The sequence below is a fragment of the Lonchura striata genome, chromosome 18 (genome assembly GCF_046129695.1).
Source record: "Lonchura striata isolate bLonStr1 chromosome 18, bLonStr1.mat, whole genome shotgun sequence".
Taxonomy (NCBI): Eukaryota; Metazoa; Chordata; class Aves; order Passeriformes; family Estrildidae; genus Lonchura; species Lonchura striata.
In genome coordinates this window covers 1,508,852-1,533,970 of record NC_134620.1, presented here as the reverse complement: position 1 = coordinate 1,533,970, position 25,119 = coordinate 1,508,852, and the positions used below count along the sequence as shown (strand labels likewise).

Genomic DNA, 25,119 nt, shown 5'->3' with positions numbered 1-25,119 from the left:
GTTGTGTATGCTTCCCAGCACAGCCCTGCAAGCAGCACTCAGTGTAAAACACCCCATTCAGACCCAAACTGGCTACATGTGTGTTGCAGGATCTTCCAGAAGTATATCTTCCAGAGATAACCTAACACTTTTTGAGGTACCTCACCTGATAAGAGCTGTCAGCTTCTTTCCAGAAAACAGTCACCCCTCCCTCCTGCAGAGCCACCTCCCTGGTGCAGGTGACCTCCAGTACTCCATCACAGGCCTCAGCTTCGGGAAGAGGTCAGCAGGGACTGTCATCTACAGATACATCTGAAACAGGCAGCTGAGCAAGGCTGACCAGGTGCCCACCAGATCCCTCTTCCACACTGCCTGGTGTTGTGCAGATGGTGCATCTCCCCCACTTCATTCACCTCGCAGGTACAGCAGCCACGGGATTGGGAGTGGGAGTCCCAAACCACCATCTTTCAGCCTGTCAACCTCCCGGACCCCTCCAGCTCCTTGGAGACCTCTCTCCAGACAGGTCCAAATTCTCCCTTTCCTCCAAAGTCCCCTGCTCTTCCCTGTGTTCCGCTGCTTTTCTTTAGCATCCTTCATCCTTCTCTCACTTCCCAAGCTCCAGCTCCACACCACCAGCCTCTCCTTGCCCCCACACTCCTCCCAGCTACTATGGTTACCTCTGGACACTATAACAGTCCAGCAGGTCAGACCTGGGTTTGCTGGGAGAGTTTCCAGCCCTTTTCTCCTCTGACAGCTGTGGATGGCAATGGCTATTCCTGCTCTGCTCCACCAGGACAGGACCTGGCCAGCTGTGCCCACCACCTGAACCACTCTGGGGTGGAATGCAAGAGGTCAGAGCTAGCCTATTCTTTTATATCTGATTATATTAGCCTGCCAGGTTAATAGCAAAGTGTGCTCCAGAGATAACTCAGGAGACTGGTCATCAGCAGAGCCTCTGACCCAGTCATCCCTAGGGATGTCATCTCTGGATGTGATCAAACACCAGGGGGACTCACACAGTACCCACCTGCATCCCAGTATGTGGTGTGTGAGCTTTGCAAGCAGGACACTGCATGGTGAAGTCTGGTAATTTTCATGGTCTCATGTTGCCACCTTCAGATCTGCCAGCTTCTGAGCCCTCAAGAAGGCTGCCAAAGGTCTGCAATGCCCTCTGAACCCAAGACACACATGACACCTAAAGCAGAACATTTCATTGTGTATGGACATGTTCCCTTTCTGCTGCTAAAGACCCAAAGAGAAGGGGCAGCCTGATATAAACTTATAAAAACCTTGTTGCCTGTTTGTCTTGCAGAAGATACACACCAGCCCATATTCTACAGACCACTTTAAATCTGGGAAGATGACTCTGGAGAGGCTACCCTGACTGACAGCTTGCTTTGGGGTCCTGGAGAATCCACCTTCTCACTGCCCAGAGTGCTTTGGAGAAGGTTATGTTAAACCTTTAATTCACTCCCCATGAGCTCCTTGGTGGTGCAATTCCAGCTTTTCACCTCTACCTGATCCCAGGTGACAACTCAGTGGAAATAAGACAGAAGCTCTGATACAGGGTGCCCAGAAAAGCTGTGTCTGCCCCATCCCTGGAAGTATCCAAGGCCAGGTCAGATGGCACTTGGAGCCACCTGGCCTAGTGGAAGATATCACAGCTGATGGCAGGGGTGTGGACTAGATGACCTTTAAAAGTCCTTTCCAACACAAACCATTCTATGATTCTGTGATTTATTTTGCTGCTGAAGGACAGTCAGGTTTACTAGCACCCAAATCCTGACCTTTTAATGCAGAATCCACAGTGCAAAGCAGCAATAAGTCCTCTGAACCATCCAGTCTCAGCCCTGCCCTGCATGGCTGACTCAGATGCCAGCAGAGATCAACCAGTGTCACACCTGCTGAGAAGTTACTAGAAGAAGAGACCTTGGTTCACAATCCAGTGCTGATGCCTTAGACCTGTCTGTCCCCTTGACAGAGCCTCTGCTGCTCCAGAGGCTGCCTGCAAAGACATGTCCTCATGCACAAGCCACAGCAAACTGCAGATGTTGATATGAACCCAACATCAAACATTTCCCTCATTTCTCTCCAGCCTATTTACCCAAAATGAACAAAATCCACTGAAAGAGCAAACAGGCAACCTGACTCCACAGGACCCAGGTGACACACCCACAAAAAATAGCAAAGACACACAGGTCCCTGCATCTTCAGGGAAAGTCTGACTCAATAGCAACTGCTACACATTCAGAACAAAACCAGCAGGAAATTTTTAATCCCGTTTTTCACATCCATAAAGTCAGTTCCTTTTTGGACCATTTGAATGCCATCACTGATCCAAATCTGCTGCTGCTGGACATGCCAGTCAGGGCAGGACAGCCTGTTCTGGCTGCAAGGATCTACAAAGAGATTTTTGGGCCACGCTCAGGTAAAATTTAGACTTTCCTAAGCAGAGATGGCAAGTTTGGGAAGCTCAAAGGAGCTTCAGGGAAGTGGTGACATGCTCCCCACCTCTACGTGTATTTGTGGGTTGAAATGAGGCCTCTGGCTCACTAATTATATTTTATTTATTCCTTCTCTGAAACACATGGAGAGCACATTGCTGATGTCCTGGTTTCAGCCATGACAGGGTTAATTTTTGCAGTAGTCACAAGGGGCATGGCCAGGATAGGGGTTATTCTGTATCACCTCATATAATGCACAGGGTAGGAGAAGGGGTCTCTTTTGGTGGCGTAGTGTGAAGCCTGTGACCAGGATAACATCAGATTCCACATGGTGAGCACTCACATGTGAATTGTTCCCATCTTGTACACTCTGTTATTAATTCTGTTTCTGTTACTGTTCTGTTTCTTATTTCATTGCTGTTTCCAGTAAGTTATTCTTATCTCAGCCTGTCATTTTTACCTTTTGTGCCTCCAATTCTCCTCTCCAGCCACCCACAGGGTGGTGCATAATTTGGAATGTTTCAGTACAAACACTAAATTGGGGAATACCATTATTAAACTGCAACATTGTGGAAACAGTCTATGAGTGTGTATCTGCTCCTGGAAAGGTTGAAGAACCTCAGTGCAACAAGAATGTGTTATTTAAAGGAGGAAGATGGGAACAGAGAGGAAACAAAGCTGACTGCGAGGTGACAAGAGAGGCAGTGAAGGTGATAGGAAAGATGTGTACTAATTCCTTTACAAACAATTTGATGGGTGAAAGTATTGGTGTTAATGTCTTTGAAATGAGTCTTATTGTCTCCATCAGCTTCAAGTTGCAGGTCTGTTACAGAACCCAGAGTTGGGCTAGGGTTAGGTTTGACTCCTGAAATAGACAAATGGGTCCGCACAAGCTGGAGCTCCTGAACTTTGGGGGAAAATGACAGGTTCAAGGCAGGATATGTGGTAGGTGGTTCAGGAAGGCTGTACCTTCTTAGTACCTCAACCAATGGGGAAGGGAAGAGGGCAACATGCAGCCAAGAGTTTAGGATAAAAGGAGGCTGCATCCTGGAAAACCCCCATGGGCATGTACCCCAGTTGCCTCTCTCCCTTTATTCAAATAAAGTTGCAGTGTTGCACTGTGTTATTGAGTTTGTTCAGTTTGTTAAGTGGTTTAGTCCTTCACCCCTATGTAAGTGGTCCTGCCCTCCCTTGTCTCCTCCCATCCCTATGTCAATCCTCCTTTCCCTCTTATCCTGAAATGTAGCCCTTCTGAGGGCCCCGCCCCTGGACCCATCCATCACTCAGCAGCCTTCCTTTCTTTCTGGAAGGTTCCACCTGGGATGTCAAGTGATAGGCTGGACAGCCAGGTCTCCTTCTACCCTCTTTCCCCATTGGTGTTCCTTCATGTATGTTACCCTGATTTCCACACCCCTGTTTGATCTCATTGGCCCACGGTAGGGCCATCCCCTGGTTACCAACCACTGTTATAAGCCTGTGCGAGCTGCTGCTCGTGGCTCTTGCAGGCAGTTTACCTTCCAACTCAGGTAGCTCTTCTGAACTGCCAAATAAAGTTGGATTACAAACATCTGAAGGAGATGACGCCTCGCCTTTGTCATCATCAGCAAGGTCTCCCTGGGGCTCAGGAATTCCAAACCCAAAGCCACCGTCCTTACCTCCCAAGGACTGGGAAGGTGGCCAGTGCTGACCTTGGTGTCCAGCTGAGCCAAGCAAGCATTTTCCAGGACAGACACCGCAGCAGCTTGGTGCCCAATGTGGGGCCTGAGAACAGTGCCAGACCCTATGGGTGAGACTCTGGGCTTTCTACTGGACTTTTCCGGAACTGCTCGTAAAATTTTCCTGGGACATCAGTCTACCCCCAGTGGGAGCAGACCCTATTTTACAGGGTAGCGTTCCTGGGGGATGGGAGAGGCAGCTTCAGTTTTGCACCACTGGAGTCTCTCCCTGACAAAGGCCATCACTCCGGAGCTTTTCAGTTTGCTTCCAGCCGGTTTGGTGAGTTTGCCACTTCCCTCTTCCTTATAGAGAGAAGTCCTATCTCTTTTCTCTTCCTTCCCCTTTCCAGTCTCTGGGAATTTAGTGCCTTTGGGCCCCTGTATAGCCAGGCATTCCATTTTGGTTGTTGTGGGGGAGAGGAATCTGGTCTGGAGGTTTTTCTCATTTTTCTTTTTCTTGTTTCCTCTGGGGTGGTGTGTTTGGTAGAGCAGTGTGAATTTTAACAACTAAAAATGGGTGCAAAGCTTTCCATGTCCCAAAAGGGAGTCTATCTCCAAGTTTTCGGAATCCTTGTTGGGGGGGTGGTGTTGATGTTAAAAAGAAACAAGTTAAAAGCTTAGTTTGGTGGCTTTTACTCCACTTTCCAGAAGTTTCTCCCAAGTTGGTAGCCAACTTAAATTTTTGGGATCTGGTTGGAGAAAAGGTAACAAAATTAGGAAAATCTGGGAGTAACTCTTTAGCAAAATTAATATTTTGGAGTTTGCAAATTCAAGCTGCATTAAAGGCAAATCAGAAAGTGGAGGAAGAGTCCCTGTTTGAGAATTTGCCCTCACATGCTCCTGCTCCTAGCCCTCTTTCCTCTCCCGCCGCCCCTAAAACTGGGATTCTGAGGGGAGCAACCTGCCATTCGGCACGAGGTTGCCACCGTCTCCCTGGCTCCCCAAGTAATCCTGGGTCCCCCTGCTCAAGGAGTCCTGGCCCAACTCTTTGGGGCCTTTTCCATCCCTATACTTCCCAGCAATGTACAGTCCTGTCCCACAAATCCTCAGTTAAATTTGATCTCCCTGAATGCCCTCAGTCACAAAATGGCCCCCAAGGGGGACGAGATGGTGGAGGCCACGAGGTTTTTCCTGCCACTTGTCCTCCTTCTTCCCAGAATCGTTTTCTCTTTCCTTCTAACCCTTTCCGGCTCCCAAACTCCTCCTCTCCCCTGGTCCCTCCCCTTTCTTCAACTCCACCCCATGGCTCTGCCCCCAGTCACACTCCTGAGGTGAGGATTTCCCCATTCCTTGTCTCCACCCTCACTCCTGGCCCCTCCTACCCTGATCACTCTGCCGGGTTCCCACGGTCCCTCTTCCAGGTGGTTCCCATGGTGGTGGGACCAGGTGGGAGGGGCCTGGGGATGGAAGCTGCCACGATCCCAGACCTGTTCTATCTGTAGCCCCTGTCACCTATGTAGCCCAGGCTGAGGGTGGTGTATACCTTCAGTGGACCCCACTCCCACTCCCCTACCAGTCTAGAAAAGAATTGTGCAAGGCACAGCGTGAGTTCTCCCGTGAAAATGAGTGTTTCAAGGGTCTCCTCAGGGCAACACTCTCATCCAACCTCACCCTTGCAGACCTCTGGCAACTTTTTGCCTGCTTGCTGTCGTCCACTGAATTTATTTTGTGGGAGGCAGCATGGAGGAAGGAGGTCCGAAATGTACCCTCCCCGCTCTGTGGAACAATCCCACCACAGCAACCAACTCAGGTTATCAGTAGATCATCTGTGTGGGGAGGCGGAGTGGGAGGACGGTGCCAAACAAGTGCTAGAAATCCCTAAGGGAGCACTCTGGGAGTCAGCAAAGTCTAGTGAAAAGGCTTTCTTTAATTTAAAACCAAAAGAGCCCATCCAAAATTATTTAAAGATTGTCCAGTCTCCTTTAGAACCTTTTCTAGATTTTGTTGAGAGACTCCGCAGGGCAGTAGAGCTTCAGGTAAAAGAAGAGGGGGTCTGGCAGGAGGTCCTGAAAGAGATAGCAGCAATGAATGCCAATGCCCAGTGCCATCTTGAGCCTGTCAATGGAGCCATCACTGACCCTGCATGACATGCTGGAAGTCTGCAAGAAAAAGGTCACCTTAGAGGTATCTGAGATACTAACACAGCCTGGGCAATAACAAAGTTTAAGACCTCAAAAACAGATTGCCACCACTGACACCTTTTCTACTTCCCAACAACAAGCCATGAAACCACCACCACGGACACCGAAAGCTGCAAAGACCAACACCAGCTGAGAAACCATGTCATCTTTGTGGGGAATTAGGGCACTGGGTGCCAAAATGTCCTTGGAGAGAGGAGCTGATAAGACAAAAAAAGGACAGAGGCAAGACCTCTCAAAAAACTTAAGTTCTGAGCGCAGTCCCTCCCTGTGCCAAGATACAAATGTGGTGGGCACAGGACCAGTATGGGGGAAGAAACAAGAACAGATGCCCACACCAAGGCTTTTAACAACTGGTGACTCTAACTTACAGGACATGACAAACACCGACTATGAATTTACCCATATTAGACCCATTTTAACCACCTTTTCTAATTTTCTTCCTTTCAGGCTCCAACTGGTGGAACCACTTCATTTTAAGTACACCCACTACCATTTCATTGCTGTCTCCGGAGGATCCAGGTACCTGGATAAGACTAGGATGTAAGTATGTCGTCATCGGGGACACAAAACACATGCCACAGAAGATCAATATCATCCCCGGATTGATAACATCTGATCCGGGGTGATTCGCATTATCCCTGTATTGTGTTCACCTTCCAGTTTTCCTCCCTCAAGGACCAGTGATCGCCCAAGCCATCCCAGGCCCTGAGCCACCTTGGGACCAGCAGCAAGCCAGTGATTTAAAACAAGAACTGTTTCCATATGTTAACTGGGCACGGGTCCTGGGAGAAAACAAGCCCAAGATCACCTGTGGGTTTCATCTTGGTGGGGAACTCAAAAAGATGCAGGGACTCCTAGATACAGGGACAGATGTCATGATCATTCCCACAAGGGAATGACCATCACATTGGGAATTGCAGAACATGGCCGGATGTGTCCAGGGTATAGGGGGCATTCAATTGGCCAAACAGTCCAGGAGAGTTGTACAAATTGAGGGGCCAGATGGGCAATTGGTCTCAATACGCCCGTTCATATTAGATTATATGGAACCCCTATGGGGAAGAGATCTGATGGCCCAGTGGGGGGCCAAAATTGACATTCCTAGGACCCCCCAGGTTTTTTGGGCGGCGGTCACTGAGGAGCACCCTACCCAGAAACTGAATTGGAAAACAGACATTCCAGTATGGGTAGAGCAGTGGCCGCTCAACAAACAAAAATTAAAGGCACTCAAGGAGCTCATGAAGCAGCAGTTGAGCAAAGGAAACATCGTGGAGACCACTTCCCTGTGGAACTTCCCTGTCTTTGTTATTCAAAAACCTAACAAAGACAAATGGCAACTCCTTCTCGACCTCCATGAAATTAACATAGTAATTGAAGATACGGTATCTCTTCAACCAGGAATGCTGTCCCCTGCAATGCTTCCCCAAAACTGGAATTAAGTTGTTATAGACATAAAGGATTGTTTTTTCCAAATTCTCCTACACCCAGACGACGCTCCATGATTCGCCTTCTCGGTTCCAACCATCAACCGGTAAGCCCCTAAGAGAAGATACCATTGGCAAGTCCTTCCACAAGGAATTAAAAATAGCCCTGTGATTTGCCAGTGGTATGTCTCCTCCTTGCTGCCCCCTGTCCGTGTAGCTGCAGGAAATGCCATCATCCTTCACTACATGGATGATATCCTGGTGTGTGCCCTGAATGAAGATATACTTACCCACGCGCTTGACCTAATGACCATTATGTTGATCGCTGCAGGGTTCGAGCCCCAGGGAGAGAAGATTGAACAGATGCCACCCTGGAAGTACCTGGGTCTTGAAGTAGGAAAGAGGACCATTGTGCCTCAGAAACTGGCTATCAAAAATAGTGTCCAGACGTTGGCAGATGTTCAACAACTGTGTAGGTCCTTAAACTGGGTAAGACCGTGGCTGGCTATTACCACCAAAGACCTAGCCCCGCTTTTCAATTTGTTGGAAGGGGGAGAGGGGCCTAGTTTCCCCCAGACCCTTACCCAGGAGGCGAGGGCTGATCTAGAGAAGGTTCAGGAACATATATCCAGCAGGCAGGCCCACCACTACCAACTGGGCCTGCCGTTTAGGTTTATCATATTAGGGAAACTGCCACAACTACATGGGGTAATCTTTCAATGGGACCAAAATATCAAGGGAAAGGAACAGGGCCAGAGGGACCCTCTCTTGATCATAGAGTGGGTTTTCCTCAGCCGTCACTGATCCAAAAGAATGACAAAGCCACAAGAACTGGTGGCCGAACTTATCCGCAAAGTACGCATGCAGATCAGGGAGTTATCTGGATGCGATTTTGACATCATTCACATACCCATACAATTGAATTTGGGTCAAATGACAAAAGAAATGTTAGAGCACCTGCTTCAGGAGAACGAAGCACTGCAGTTTGCATCAGACAGCTATGCTGGCCAGATTTCACTCCATTGGCTGGCCCACAAAATTTTCAATTCTGATGTCCAATATTCGTTATCATTAAAGAGTGTTCAGAGTAGGACCTCACTTGAAGCTCTGACCATTTTTACAGACGCGTCTGGAGTATCCCACAAGTCAGTAATGACTTGGAAGGATCCTCAAACTCAGCGGTGGGAGGCAGATGTTGTTGAGGTAGAAGGATTGCCTCAGGTAGCTGAGTTGGCCGCTGTCATGAGGACATTTGAAGGTTCCCTGAACCATTTGATTACTGATTCAGTGTATGTAGTTGGTGTAATATCGTGAGTCGAAGATGCAGTACTGCAGGAGGTATCTAACATTGCACTTTATGAATTGTTCTCCAAATTAGTTGATGTCATCTCCCACTGAGAGCAACCCTTTTATGTAATGCATGTGAGTTTGCACACAGACCTGCTGGGGTTCATCATGGAAGGCAATCGTCGAGCTGATGCCTTGGCCACACCAGTCCAGATGGCCCTGCTCCCTGATGTGTTCATGCAGGCAAAAATAAGCCATGAGATGTTCCATCAAAATGCACCCAGCCTTGTGCGGCAATTTCACCTGACCTGTGAACTGGCTCAAGCCATTGTGGCAACGTGTCCCGCATGTCAACAACATCAAATGCCAGTGCTGAGCACAGGGGCAAACCCTGAGGATTACACAGTTGTGAGGTGTGGCAGATGAATGTCACCAAAGTCCCTTCATTTGGCAGACTCAAAAATGAACATGTTTCTGTGGACACCTCTGGCGCAGTCTATGCCTCAGCCCATGCAGGGGAGAGGGCACTTGACACAAAAAAACATCTTATACAAGCCTTCTACACATTGGGGGTCCCCAAGGTCATTAAGATGGATAACAGACCACGTGCACATCCAGGGAGTTCCAGAGCTTCCTGCAGCAATGGGGAGTGGAACATAAGACCAGCATCCCCCACTCCCCTATGGGCCAAGCTGTGGTTGACAGGACCCACCAGAGTTTAAAAAGAATTTTACTACGAAGGAAGAAGCCCCTCAAATCCATCTTTCCAAGGCGTTGGTTTACATTGAACTTTCTAAATTGTGCTTTTGAAAACCTGAATTCCCCCCATCATTAGGCACTTTAAAGACAATCACCAGTTGGAGCTGAAAGAAAAACCCCCAGCCCTCGTCAAGGACTCGGAGATCTGGACGACACAAGGTCCCTACCACCTGGTCACTTGGGGGAGGGTGTATCCACCCCCTAAGGGTTAAAATGGGTCCCATCTAGATGGGCCCAGCCTTACATCCCTAAAACCACCAAAGAAAAAACTGTCCAGCAAGTCCAAGAAATCTGTTAGAGGAGGAGGAGATGCAGGACCAATTACATTTAAGTTACCCCTGTTAATATCTTTTTATTTAATTGCAGCCCAGACCTGATGGCCCCACGCTCCATCCAAATGATAGCTTGGCTAGTCACCGTGCTCTGCATCTTAATCCCAAGTCAACCATGAGTCGTTCCCCAGCCACAAGCAAACGTCTGGAAGACACTGGCACAGGCCCTCAGACAGGATAACATCTGTTTGTATACAGACTCCGCTGCCAACCTGATGTCCACCTACCCCGTGGGGATCCCATTTAAGTCTACTGAGTTTCCCCCTTCACTAGCCACCTCTTCCTTTTTCCCTATTTACAATCTCCTGATCCCCTGGCATAAGTTCCTCGAAAGACTACCCACAGCCAATGATGAACCCCAAGCATTTGAGTTACTTGGATCCACAAAAGCACCTTATTGTGTTCATTTTATGTTTGAGACTCATCCCCTGCATAGTACACACATTGAAATCAAGCGGGCAGAGTCAGTACATGGAGAAGAATTGGTGCACAAAGATCACTTATGTAAAAGAAACCTTGCACCCCAATTCAAAACCCTGTACCCTTCCACAAGGTACCTTTTTGATCTGTGGAGACCATGCCTTCAGGGGTATCCTGTCTCAACTCACCAGAGGCCCTTGTACTATTGGCTGGTTGAGCCTGTTCACACCCAACATGTCCCAAATTTTAGATTGGCATCAGAAAAATACAACTCAATTAGGCCACAAAAAGAGGGATCTTACCAATTTGGATGCAAATTGTGATTCAGAGATAGTACATTGGTCACATCCAAAAGGGGTCGCGATCACCTTATTCTTGCCTTTGGTGTCTGAGGCAAAAGCTCTAGGTGAATTGGGCCATCTAGAGTGCTGGATGGCAAAGCAGGTGAATCTTATATCAACTGTACTTAGTGGCCTCCTGTCAGATGAGGAAATTACAAGGCAGGTGACCCTTCAAAATTGGGCGGCGATTGACTTCCTCTTGCTATTGCACCAGCACAAATGCAAGGAATTTGAGGGTTTGTGCTGTATGAATTTGACATCTAAGGCTAAGGACATTAGGAAAGCCATTGATAAGATGCAAGACTTGATAAAAGACATTAAGAAGGAGACTGGAGACTGGCTTGGGAACATTATAGCTGGCTGGGGATTCTCAGGATGGGTGAGCTCAATTGTCAAAACAGGACTTCTAGTATTACTTATTTTTTTCTTATTTTAATTGGTTTTGGTGTCATCCGGCGCATGATTTCTCAGTTGATAGCCAAGGCGACAGATATCCCAAGCATCAAACATGTTGCAGCTACATCAGCTTCTGATCTAGAAGATGAAGTTCCACCCGTCCCAGATCCTGAAGATGCATCATGGACTGAAACAGTGCCTACCTACCAGCCTTGGTTTGCAGGCACCTACTCTGAATCTGAGTTTCTCCCCCGTATGGGGGTTACCCCCATTTGAAAGACTGTTTTCTTCCTTTTCCATTTGTATTTGAAAAAGGAGGAGATGTTACATTGTGTTAATCAGTTTGTTCAGTTTGTTAAGTAGTTTAGTCCTCCACCATGTAAGTGGTCCTGCCCTCCCTTGCCTCCTCCCATCCCTATGTCAATCCTCCTTTCCCTCTTATCCTGAAATGTAGCCCTTCTGAGGACCCTGCCCCTGGACCCATCCATCACTCAGCAGCCTTCCTTTCTTTTTGGAAGGTTCCACCCGGTGAGGCTGTCAGTCATTTACCTGGGTTATGAAGTGAATGCTGGACAAAGGACCTGGGGCCAAGATCACAAAGAAGCAACATGTCAGACCCCGAGACCCCAGACAGTGAAAGAACTGAGAACCTTTTTAGGCATGATGGGGTGGTGCAGACTATGGATTTATAACTATGGGTTACTTGTTAAGCCTCTATATGCCCTGATCATGGAAGGGAGCAGAGATCTCCAATGGACAAAAGAAGCAACCCAAGCTTTCGACCAACTAAAGAAGGCCCTCATGTCAGCTCCAGCCTTAGGACTTCCAGATGTGAGTAAACAATTTTTCCTGTTTTCCCACAAAAAACAAGGGATCACCTTGGGAATACTAGCACAGAACTTAAGCCTGTACCGGAGAGCAGTGGCTTATCTCTCCAAACAGCTGGATACGGCAGCTAAGGGATGACCAGGGTGTCTCAGAGCTGTTGCAGCAGTGGCACTGAACATCCAAGAAGCACGCAAATTCACCCTAGGTCAGAAGATGACTGTGCTAGTATCCCACACAGTGTCTGCAGTCCTTGAGGCAAAAGGGGGGCATTGGCTCTCTCCACAGAGTGCGGTGGTGTGTTTTTCTTTCATTTAATATTTGTTCAGTGTCTGTTCACCCCCCAACCCCCCAATCTCCTCCTCTCCCCAGCTGTCAATCTCCCCAAGATCTTCCCTAACCCACTCCTCTCCAAGTTGTCAATCCTCCCTTTCCCTGCCCCTTTCCCCAGAACATTCCCTGTCATTCCTCTCAGCCTCCTCCCCTGCTTCCAGACCATTCCCTGTCTATTTAGTGAGGCTCAACACCCTATTGGTTACTTTGTGTTACTCCACTCCCCTGTTTCCCCTGATTGGTTTGTGCTATGTTAGTCCCTCCTTAAACTCCTCCCCAGCCCTACCCTCATTGGTTGCTGTTCCTACTCCCCTCCTCTTGAGTTCTGTATAAAACCTTTGTTCGCCCTCTCCACAAGGTCTTGGGGCTCACCGAATAAATCCATCTTGTTCACCCCCAAGTCCCGTGTCGCCTTCCTCTGTTCCCGCGCCACCGACTTGGACAGCAGAGCACCCCGGGGGGAGCGGCCGCCCGTTCTCTTCCCTCTCGCCGCCCAGCACGCCACCGCTCGGGGTATCGCGGCGAGGGGGGGCGCATGCCGCGCCGCGACAAATGGTAGCAGAGGATGGTTCCCTCCTTCGTCTTCTAGAAAAAACGGGCAAATTCGTGGGGGCGCCCGCCTCACAGGAGAAGAAGGAGGGAAGAGGAACATCTGCGGCCGTGGGAACTCTGCCCGGTGCTAAGAGGAGCTGAACGCCGAGCGAAGAAGATTGAGGCTCCGGGACCCTCTTTCGCCCTTGTCATCGTGCTCTCTACCTGCCCGGGAGCAGCCACGGCCGGGCTGCAGAGCTTTTTGGCGGGTAGACCTACCTAAGGGCGAAGAGGGGCGGTTTGGCAGTGGCTCGGGGGAGCCTGAAGAAGGGCTGACCGAGAAGGGGTTCCTCGGTCAGCATCTGCAGGGAGACCACCAGAGGCCGATAGTGGCCGAAACCAAGGCTTCGGGGACGAGTCTTGGTTTAACGGGAACACCCAGGCCTCCGGAAGGGCCAAACCGAGAGGGAACATCCCCAGTTCGAGAGCGATTCTTCCATCGAATCAAGGAAAAGATTCAAGTCATCACCACCCGGGCCCAGAAGGTAAGGTGGGCTAGACGGGTTGGGGGTCGCCCCGACAGGTGGCTGGGTCTGCCACTTTTCTTTTTGCGTTTTAACCCCCGTCTGCGCCCAGACGGGGGCTGTCTGTGGCATGTCCCTGGCAGGCGGGTGGGTTTTCTTTTTCTGGGGAGGGCTACCCTTGAGTAGTACTTTTCCCCTAGTCTTCTGTGGGGACCCATATTTGATCGCTTTTTCTTTTCCTTGAAAGGGTTGTTTTCTCTATCCTCCCCTCCCTATGCTGGGCTGGATGGAGGGGGTAGAAAAGACACCAGTAGGGAACAGTTAAGAGGGCGGCATGTTAATTATGGGAGGGTTGTTAAAAGAGGCCCTTTATATCCAGCTGCATCGGGCCCCCCTCCTGTAAATTTCCCTTTGCTTCTGTGAAGCTCCCCATACCCTCATCCCCTCGGACTTTCCTAAACCTTTTCCTATCCTCCCTTGGGGATGGCTGTGGCCGAGCCGCCCCAAGGGCCCTGCCGGACACTGCTCAGGCCAAGTGCAGTGTACCCGGCACCCCCTCCCAAGATGGCGCTGGCCACGCCGCTTGGAACCCGCTTTCCTGCCTTGACCCTTCTTTTCCGCCCCTGGTTTTCCGCCAGTCCCATCTCTCCCCCAATGGCCCTGCACCATCCCTGCACGAGGCCAGTTCCTATTGGGGGAGGCGGGGTTGGACATTCCCCTATTCTTCTTCGGGCTCGTCCTCCGAGGGGAAGGATCGGGAGGGATCTTCCTCCAAGGACATAGAGCCGAAACCCGGGACTGAGGATCCGCCATTTTGTCTTCCCCCTAAAATGGCAGCATCCCTGTCCACCCCTTACTGATTCCCCTGTTAATCATGGCAATCACTAATTAAGTGATTGTCTAATTCCCCTAGCCTATTCCTTAATTTACCCTACCCAATGTTCCTTTTTATTTAACTACAAATTCTTCTTTTTGCTTCTAATTATTTTTCGAATAATCTACTTGTTAAGTTATATTTTATAGAAAGAAAGGCTGTATTTGTGATCATCATTGCTACAAGGATCACGTAGCTGCTGCGTCACTTCAGGCTTGCTGCATTGCTGTGAGGTTTAAAATTTATTAGTTATATTTAGGTGATCTTTTAATATAGCTTATTCAAATTATCTTATTTAGTTGTTTTTGTTGGAATCATTTGAATAATATAGTTTTATATTAAATCTACATCTTAATTGTTTTCAATTTATCAATTATTTTATTTGATTGTGTTATTAGACAAAAAATTGTCCAATTTAATTATTTAATTCCAATAATTCTATTTAATCATTCTATTTAAATTGGATAGTGGTGATTTTAATCATTCTAATTCAATTATTTAATTTAAATTCTGTTAATTATTTCCTTCTATTTCAATCACCTGATTTTTAATTATTCTTGGTTAATCTGATTTCAATTCTATTTGTTTTATTTAATTGTTTCTTAGATTTATTCATTTTAATTATTTTAACGCATTACTTATCTTTATTATCATTGTTTGTTACAATTGTTTCTTTATTGCAATTACGCAATTTTAATTCCAATTAATTTAATTATAATTGTTTTACTCAAATTCAAATATTTTATTTTAATTGTTTTATTTCAGTTGTTTCAATTAGATTCCAATATTTATTTCTGCTTGTTTTCAATCACTTAACCATTCCATCTAATATTATTTATATTATTTTGGATTGCTACTCAGAGCAGCAAAACAGCAAGTTTTGGGTAGTTTTGTGTCTGATGTAAGAGCAATTTAGCCAGACAAAGTTGCAGGCCAGTCCCTTAACCTGAGCCAAGCCGCAGCAGTTCCAGCACCGCCAGTTCCAGCTCCTCCACATAGCCACCCATCTCCAACTGGCTCAACAGCAGCAGCGACAAGCCCAGCCTCCGCGGCAGCAGGCTCTCTCTCAAAGCCACCAGCAGGCACAGACCCTTGTAGTGCAACCTATGTTGCAGTCCCAGCCACAGCGTTTGCAGCTCCAGCAGGACAGTCTGCGCCAGGCAGCCACCAAGTCAACCCCCCCGGCCTCGGGACCATTCAAAGAGTCGCAGTACCTTCAGGTCATCCTCGGCAATGAACTCTGCACAAGTCCAGGTATAAACGGATTTTATTACCTTCCAGCACACAGTGCCTCAGACACTTAATTTTGTGCACTGGCTACTGTAATAAGAACCAATGGTCCGGGAGTGTTTTGAGTTTATTACCGAACATCTGCAGTGCCAGGCCTCTGTGCTGCGCTCGCCTGGAGGCCAAGCCTGAAACAAAAGTCTGCCGTTCCACCTTCATGATGATAGGTTGGCAGTCGCAAGTCGGCAGCACCTCTGCTTTATTATTTGACACTTCACATCTAAAAAGCATTCTCTTTCTATTTATGTAGCCCATAATCTTCGAAGAATGTATAATTTACTATCTCTCTTATACTGTAGTTTATATTTATTTATAGGGTTTTTGTACTGTGTGATTCGAATTTTTGTTTCTTGCTATGATTAATGTTTTAGGTAGTAAAGCACTTATGATCATAAATTCAGGTTTTTGGTTTGATTGCGCTATGTTAATTTTTAATACTAAATAAGCTGTGTCTTAATGTATGTGATAAGTACTTTCAAAATTTTTATTTCATGTGGTCCATTTACTTTTGCATTGTATATCAAAAACAATTTTGTATATTTTATATTAAGCAGTCCCGTAATCGTAATTAATTTATATTTTTCTGATGGTTTTCAACTTATGTCCATTTGGTAATTTGTAATTTTACCATATGATTTTGCTGTATCTTGTATATGAAGTTTATATTATTTATATGATGTATTGATATGTTTAAACGCCAGAACTCTCCTTCCTTTTGTAAAAAGAAAGGGGGAGATGCGGTGGTGTGTTTTTCTTTCATTTAATATTTGTTCAGTGTCTGTTCACCCCCCAACCCCCCAATCTCCTCCTCTCCCCAGCTGTCAATCTCCCCAAGATCTTCCCTAACCCACTCCTCTCCAAGTTGTCAATCCTCCCTTTCCCTGCCCCTTTCCCCAGAATATTCCCTGTCATTCCTCTCAGCCTCCTCCCCTGCTTCCAGACCATTCCCTGTCTATTTAGTGAGGCTCAACACCCTATTGGTTACTTTGTGTTACTCCACTCCCCTGTTTCCCCTGATTGGTTTGTGCTATGTTAGTCCTGCCTTAAACTCCTCCCCAGCCCTACCCTCATTGGTTGCTGTTCCTACTCCCCTCCTCTTGAGTTCTGTATAAAACCTTTGTTCGCCCTCTCCACAAGGTCTTGGGGCTCACCGAATAAATCCATCTTGTTCACCCCCAAGTCCCGTGTCGCCTCCCTCTGTTCCCGCGCCGACTGGGACAGCAGAGCACCCCGGGGGGAGCGGCCGCCTGTTCTCTTCCCTCTCGCCGCCCAGCACGCCACCGCTCGGGGTATCGCGGCGAGGGGGGGCGCATGCCGCGCCGCGACAACAGAGGTTTCTGAAGTACCAAGCTGTACTAGTAGAACAGGATGATGTTGAAATTGTGGTAACTAACATTGTGAATCCAGCTTCCTTTCTCAGCAGGGGTATGGGAGAACCAGTGATCCATGACTATCTGGAGACCATTGAGGCCACCTACTCCAGCTGCCCGGATCTGAAGGACATCCCACTTGAAGGTGCTGAGACTTGGTTTACTGATGGAAGCAGCTATGTCATCAGTGGAAAAAGGCACATGGGGTATGTGGTTACCACAAGCAGAGAGGTAATAGAGTCTGGACCTTTATCAGCAAACACCTCTGCACAGAAGGCTGAAATAATCACCTTAACTTGAGCCTTAAAGTTGGCAAAAGGAAGAGAGATTAACATTTACACGGACTCAAGGTATGCATTTGAGGTGGTTCATGCACATGGAGCCATTTGGAAAGAGAGAGGACTGTTGAATTCGCAAGGGAAGAATATTAAACATGCACAAGAGATACTGAGACTACTAGATGCAGTGCAACTACCTGAGAAAGTAGCCATCAGGCACATTAAGGCACACCAAAAAGTGAGCTCTGAATGGGAAGAAGGAAACATGCTGGCAGACAGAGAGGCAAAAGATGCAGGCAAAGATGAGGTATTTGAGGAGACAGTGGAGGCAACATTGATCCCAGATGGAAAGATTTCTATTGAAGGTAAGCCAGTGTACAATAAAAAGGATAAGAAACTTAGTAAAACAGAAAAAGCAAATTATAATCAAGAAGGATGGGCTGTAACAGAGGAAGGGAGACTTGTAGTGCCTTCCTATTTGTTGTAGTCATTAGTACAAAAGGAACATGAAAAAACACATTGGGGAGTAGATGCCCTTTATAACCATCTGAAAGGAAAACTTATAGCTAGGAAACTACAGGGTACGGTAATACAAGTAACTCATCAGTGTAGCCTTTGCCTCTGAACTAATCCTAAAAACATCCCAAAGCCTAAAGTTGGACAAACTGGGAAAGGTTGCGGACCTGGGCAGCAGTGGCAAATCTATTTCACAGAATTACCCAGGAAGGGGGGATATCGTTACCTCCTGGTATCAACTGATACCTTTTCAGATTGGCCAGAAGCTTTTTCTACTAGGACAGCTAAAGCCCAAGGGGTAATCAAAGCACTGTTGCAAGAAATAATACCGAGGTTTGGAGTTCCAGCCACCATATCCTCAGATAGAGGGCCGCATTTTATCTCCAAAATTGTGCAACAAATTAGCCACCACCTGGCAATAGACTGGGAGCTACATACCCCATATCATCCTCAATCGAGTGGCCAAGTGGAAAAGATGAATCATTTGATTAAACAACAAATTTTAAGGTTGGGACAAGAGGCAAACCTACCTTGGCCCCAAGCTCTCCCATTAGCATTACTGTGAATTTGGACAAAACCAAGGACAAAGAAAAATTGAGCCCCTTTAAAATATTATATGGGACACCATATGCGGTTCAAGAAGGAACCACACCAACACAAGCAGGGGAGGAAACCCTACATAAGTATATGGTAGCCCTGAATAAACAACTGAGAGAAATTGAAAAATATGTGGCTGGAACTCAAACCAGAGAATTAGATGGGCCAGTACATGATGTACAACCTGGGGATTATGTATATGTTAAGTTTTTTGCAGAAAAAAGCCTGGAACCGCAGTAGAAAGGACCATTCCAGGTGCTCCTCACTACCTTTACTGCAATTAAGATCAAAGAACAGAAGGCCTGGATCCATCACTCCAGAGTGAAGAAAACTCCTGAGAGAGTCTGGAAAGTGACACCAGGCGACAACATACTGAGGCTGAAGCTCACCTGGGACAGCAAATAAATGGACCTATAGAAATTATGGAATGATGGAGAAGGTTGTAACTATTATAGCCACTGTCATAGCTGTAACAGGAGCCAATACAATACCATACAACTACAATGTAACTGGAATATACCGGTGCCAAGGAAGGGCCTATGATCCCCACTCTTGTAGGGCCCTAAATGAGATTATAAAGGTCACGAATGCATGTTTGTGGAAAGGAAGAAATGTTTCGGGATGTAACTATACATTTGTGCAAGATGGGTTCCATGAGGCTTATCATCCACCCATGAAACTCATTTGGATTAGCCCTGAATGCTGTGACAAATATTTGAGTAAATGTCCTGAGTTTAGACTAAAACTAGAGGGATGCACAATAAGAGGGTATGATCTTGATTTTAATATCACTCAAGTGTGTGTTGAATATCATAAGAACAGGACTAGGACTACCCACCAACACAAAAGAAAAATATTACTACTCCAAGGCCAGTTATCCCAGAAATAGAAGAGCAGCCTATAGCTCCTACGATTACTAGAATTGGGCTGTACGCTATTAAGAAAACAGGAATCCAGAGACTGCTGGTCAATCCAGAATGGTCTTTGAAGCGAGTAGAAATGGGAATACAGGTAAATGATTTGGATATCTGGCCAGAGTGCCCCATTTCTCAGAAATCCTTCCATGGACTGGACCATTTGGCTTCAAAAACTAATGCCCTCTAACTTTAGGAGTAAAAGGGATCTCACTGGGCTGCAGGGACTGAACTGGGAGTGCTAAACACCATAGATTCAGAAGTACTGATGCATAAATTAACCACAGTAGGGAATTACTTGGTTAAATTACAGCAACATTTACAATCCTCCCTGCTAGCAGTAGGTGAGAACCACTGGAATTTATCCAAAGTATTACCAGAGTGAGAGAACACCAAAGAGCAAGACCATGAAGTAATAATTAATGCATTAGGCACAGCCAGTGAAAACATTTCACTAGCTCTTGGGTGTACTCAAGCACAACTATGGAGGCAGTCAGTAGCCACTGCAGTCATCAGGGAAGGCGGAGAGGGTATATTCCCTGCTGAACTCCATAAAATTGTTTGGGATAGTGCATTCGATATTGAAAAGGAACTGCAAGCTTGGTGGACTTCAGCCAATTTCATTTATAACCCTATGACTAGTAAAGTAACAGCCTTTGTTTTAACAATACATAATGCATCAGTGATCTTAATTCACTCAATAGTTCCCCTGGGATTAAACCATGAGGGGACTGTGTTGTATCCTTCTGAACACAGAACATGGGCATGAGAAATTGGAGGAAAGTAGCAAACCATCAACCTAGAGCCCTGTTCTATGAGGAGACAACTGGGGTACATATGTGAGGGGACGTTAGAAAGTAATAAAGACACATGTTTGGATATGGACCACTTTGAAATGCATTCAGGCAACCAAACAACTTTGTATATATAGGACAAGGTTGTGTCTGTCTCAGAACAGCATGCCCCACCATAATGATAGACAATCTAAGCATGAATGAGACTCAGTTCAATCTATGTGTCTGTAACTTTGTCAAAATTGAGGGATGCGACTTTTCCTATCAAGCACCTGTAGTGTCACACCAGTATATAAAAGCCAATTTAATTACTGTACAAGAAATAGTGTCTGTGCCCATAGGAATGAATTTGACTTTAGTTGCTCAATTGTTAAAACATCAGGAACTAAGAGAAATTTTTAAAGAGATTAGAGACGCAGGGAAAAAGACTTTAATTACTATACACCATGACACGGACACCATCAAAGGAGTTTTTAAACTATTTGAGGAAGACTTGTCTCATCATTGGTAGGATGTGCTTTTTGGATGGTCACCAATAGCAACCGGCATACTTAATACTTTAATTCATCCTATTATTGTGTTGCTTATTTTAGTCAGCATAAGCTTGATTTTGTCTGTTGTAATACTTTTTGGAATTGGAAAATGATAAGATGAATGACAGCCCTAACTTCACTATCAAAAGCATATGCTTTAGTCTTGAGAGACTCTAGACATATGTCTTGGGCAGATGAAGAAGAATCTGTATATTGAGTAAAAGAATTTACTCATTCCAAAGAAAAAGTGGGGAATGAAACATAAACTTTAAGGAATTTAGAGACTTTAGAGGAGCTAAGATTTTAGTTAGAGATAAACCTTACTAGAGTTAATTAAAATAAATAAGTAGGCCTTGATGAAGTTAAGGGTTAGTAGTTAACTAATAATTGATTTCTTGTCAACACAATGTTTAGTTAGCTGGGTTTATAATAAAGAATATAGAAACTGACAAATAGCTTTTAGGAACGTAAGACAATTATGTCTTCCTCCTCTGTTCTGAAACCAATTGAAGACAAGGAATGGGAGTTCTACCAAGAGTTCATTTGTCATATTTGCATTGAAAAGGTAAAAAGATCAGAATGAGGAAGACTTCATTTACTTCCTCATTTTGGGACCCCTCCCCATGAAAGGGACCACCGACCTATTTCAAGGAACAAACTACACATGCTTAATAGCTTTTGAAATGATTAGCATATGAAGCGAGGAATGGGATGTCTGAAAATTATTAAATGTATTTGTATTTTGGGTATTCAATACTTGTATGGCTAAGAGGGCTCTGTAATCACTTGAAAGACACGGTGTGGATTTGGGAGCTATCCCTCATGCTGCCCGGTGTCAAATAAACATACACTTTCTAACTTTAAACTGTTAGAGCTTGTCCGTCACAGTTGGATATCGGTACTAGATCAATATCCATATTTCTTTAATAGTTCACAGGGAATCATAGAGGTGCTGTTGCCCAGTACTGAAGGGGAGCTGTGACAATTTTTAAGATTAATAGTGTGAAAAATGATACTTTCAAAAATTTAGAAGGTTTATTAAAACCTTAATTAATAAGGTTTAATAATAATTTATTAAACCTTTATTATTGCTGCCATGTGTCACAGTGCAGGCTGGCTAAAACCGTGTAAATGTACCAGCCCCTGGGTTGACTGACATCTCTCCCAAGGCTGCAGGCATTTCACAGGCCAGAATCTGAAGGGGCGTAGAGATCAGACCAATGAAAGTATCCAGACCGGGTTTTTCAAATGCTCTTTATAAGGAAGGGCTTGAGAATAAACTCTCTCTTTGCCACTTGAACATCGGGGTGAGTGGTCTCTTTGTCTCCAACCCACACCCCCTACCCGAGTCAACGTTAGAAAACCTTCTAAAAAATACAACAGAAGACTGAGTAGAGAAGATAATACAGAGCTAGGAGCAAAGGATTCTATCACCATGTGCTCATCCACACAATGGATGTTCCACCCTTAACCCTTTAGCCCCTTCCAAAGTCTTGTCCATCGACTCCTTCTTCGCTGTCCAGTGGTGGAGATCTTACATTCTGATTGGAGGTCAGGTGTTGCCATAGTAACAAGCCAACCTCCCCAAATGTCCTGACTACCCAGGCCACCTTGTGATAACAATGCAATACGGGGGGAAACACAACTATACATCTACAAAACTTCTCTTAACATACATGTAATATTTGTTCTTTAATTGTGAGAGTCAACCTTTGCATTACTCATCTATAACAATAGGGTATTGCAGGACCTGGATTAAGGACTTTTTATTCTGTGATTTTTTAAACTCAGATAGCCCCAATGTTGTGGTATGGACACCAGAAAGAGCAAAACTTTAGCCAGACTCATAAAAGGAATTTGAATTGTATGTGCATGTTAAACGGGGCCAAAGGAATTCCAGTGTTCAAACATTTAACCCATTTGCAAGGGGGAGGGCCCACTATTTCCTCCAATAGTAACTGAGGCTCTGTTGTCTGCAGAATTGTGCAGCCACATCTTTGATGGTAACTGATGGTGGGATTGTTAAAGTCTAGCATCAAATTCTAAATGGATGACCAACACTAGATTGTTACAGTATGAAACCTGTTTAATGGAACAGGAGGGTTTAGAATTGAGAAGTGGGTAAGGGTTTAACCCAGTCTCCTGTTTAACTGGTCCCAAGGAAGGAAACCTAAACGAAAATCATTACTGTATGCAGTCATGATCTCCACACCCAAGCTAGGGAAGATTTACAGGACCCTCCTTGGCCAAATGGGGAAAAGTGTTTATTGATGGATCTTCAAGAGTAATAGGAGGAAAACACGTTTCTGGTTATGGTATAGTAAAAGGAAGGAGTTGCAAGAAGAGGGGAAGCTACCATGCACATTCAGCAGAGACCACAGAATTGTATGTCTTAATAAAAGCCTGCAAAGTGTATCAAGGAAAGGTAGTGAATATTTACAGATTCAAAGTATGCGTGTGGATTGGTACCTGAATTTGGAAAACTGGGAAGAGAGATTAACTTGCAGGGAAAAAATAGTCCACTCATGAGAGCTCAAAAACTTGCCTATTGGAGGTGGCGAATTTGCCAAAAGAGGTGGAAATAATACATGTAAGGGGACATCAGGCAGGGTACTCAGAAGAGACAACAGGTGATCAACTCATCAGGGGGCCAATGGAGAGGTTCAGAAGGCAGAACTTCTGGCAGAGGTCTCCGGGATCCTCCCTTTACTCCCTGTGGCTCAACCATTGCCAGGGGAAGGGGGAAGCAGTGATGCTGCTGCTGCTGTCTTTCCCACCAGAAGAGTTGGAGATAATGAAAGGTCGTGGGGAAGAAGAAAGGGAAAAACTGATTTACAGAGGGCAGTAAAGAGTGAATGCCAGGAGCTTTGACCCTGTAAATGCTAAAACAACTCCATGGGGGGTAATTGGCGCTCTCTAGGATTGGCAGAGATCTTCCTCAAGATGTTCTGCTTTATGTTTTTTGCTTTAGAAAAATGAGCTATTAAGAGGTGCCTGGCTAAAGTTAATAGCCAGACTACAAAGGAGATTGCAAGGTGGGGGAGTGACCCTAGGCTATAAGTCCTTCCAGAGATGTCGGTGTGTTTGAGATGCCCTGGGCAAGAGGGTTTAAATATCCTCTGGTAGTGGTATGTCAGCTGGCAGGATGGCCAGAGGTGTTTCTAGCCACTTGAGCTATTCCATCTGACAGATTTAACTGATCACTTATTTGATCAGTTAACAAATGATTTTTGAATATGGGATTGTTAAGGCAGTGGACGTGGATAGGGTGACTCATTTATGGAGGGATCCTTCAAAGGATTATGGCTGCTTTGAAATTCAGTGGGACCCCCATACCCCCTGGCACCCTCAGAATTCAGGTCAAATAGAAAGGATGAACGTGTCACCGAAACTCCGGCAAGAACAAAAAACTCTGCAACAACCATTTTTAGTGTTAGAGTGTCACACTACAACATGAAATAACTCTCACACACATGTTGTGTGTAAAAGAAGGAAGAGCTACAAGATTTAAAAGATGAAGAGCTACAAGAGAGCTTTATTTTTTAACTCCACAATACATAGAATCCCAAAAGCGACAGTGGATTGGAGGGTGAAATTTCACCTCTCCAACCACACTGGTCAAACTAACAGTCCATCAATTCTCTATTCCCACAAAGCAGAATGCAAAGCAATAATTATTTACATGAACCTGCATAAAAACTCTAGTAGAAATATGTGAACATCAGAAAGCATAAAAATTTTTTAGAAAAACAAACTTTAAAACTTTTAAGATAACAAAACAACAGTAGAGAGTCAAGGCATTGCTTTAATCTGGCCAGAATGTGCAACAGAAATTTCACCCACATATTGCCCATATATGCAGAGAAAATAATTCTATGATACATAAATTTTACTAGATTTTCCCTACATTTTATACAGTCAAACCTCATAGAAATTCATTGGTTCAATGTGCATTGGTCCCAAGTTACACAGTTCTTAGTATTTGGTTTCCTATTGTTTACAGATTTCTTCACCTCCGAGGCCAATTTGGTCCTCATTTCTTGGTTCTCTTGATAAGTCTTTTTTGGACCAGATGTCTCTGACCATGCCAGGGGGCAGTGTTTGAGGTTGAAGGTTGCCTATCTGCTTGTATCTGTGTCTGCTGGCTATTCTCAATCTATGTAGGTGTTAAACTCATCAGTTTTCAGCCGGTGAAACAGAGTCATTTGAAAAGAAACTTCAATTCCCTTTTCCCCTAGACAAAGGTGAACTAACCTGACTGAAGTTATATTAAAAAACGTTAAACCTTGTATAATTTCCATCACTCTGTCTCCTTTATGTACACTGGCTTTCCATAGAAGGGATTTTCTATACAAAGGGGACACACTAATCCATGGCCTATCCAGAAACCAATTGGGATTGGCCCTTCCAGAAGGATCAGCCAGGGCTTTGCCACTGCTGAACATGTGAACTGGGGGGACACCAGGCACAGGGAGGGGTGTGGGAATGGGGGCTGGGGTGTTATG

General features: G+C 45.6%; 1 protein-coding gene across 1 annotated transcript in view; it reads right to left on the bottom strand.

The window, feature by feature from the left end:
- AIFM3 (AIF family member 3) overlaps nucleotides 1-25,119 on the bottom strand; it is a 102,510-nt gene that overhangs the window by 76,605 nt on the left and 786 nt on the right. The window lies entirely within an intron of this gene.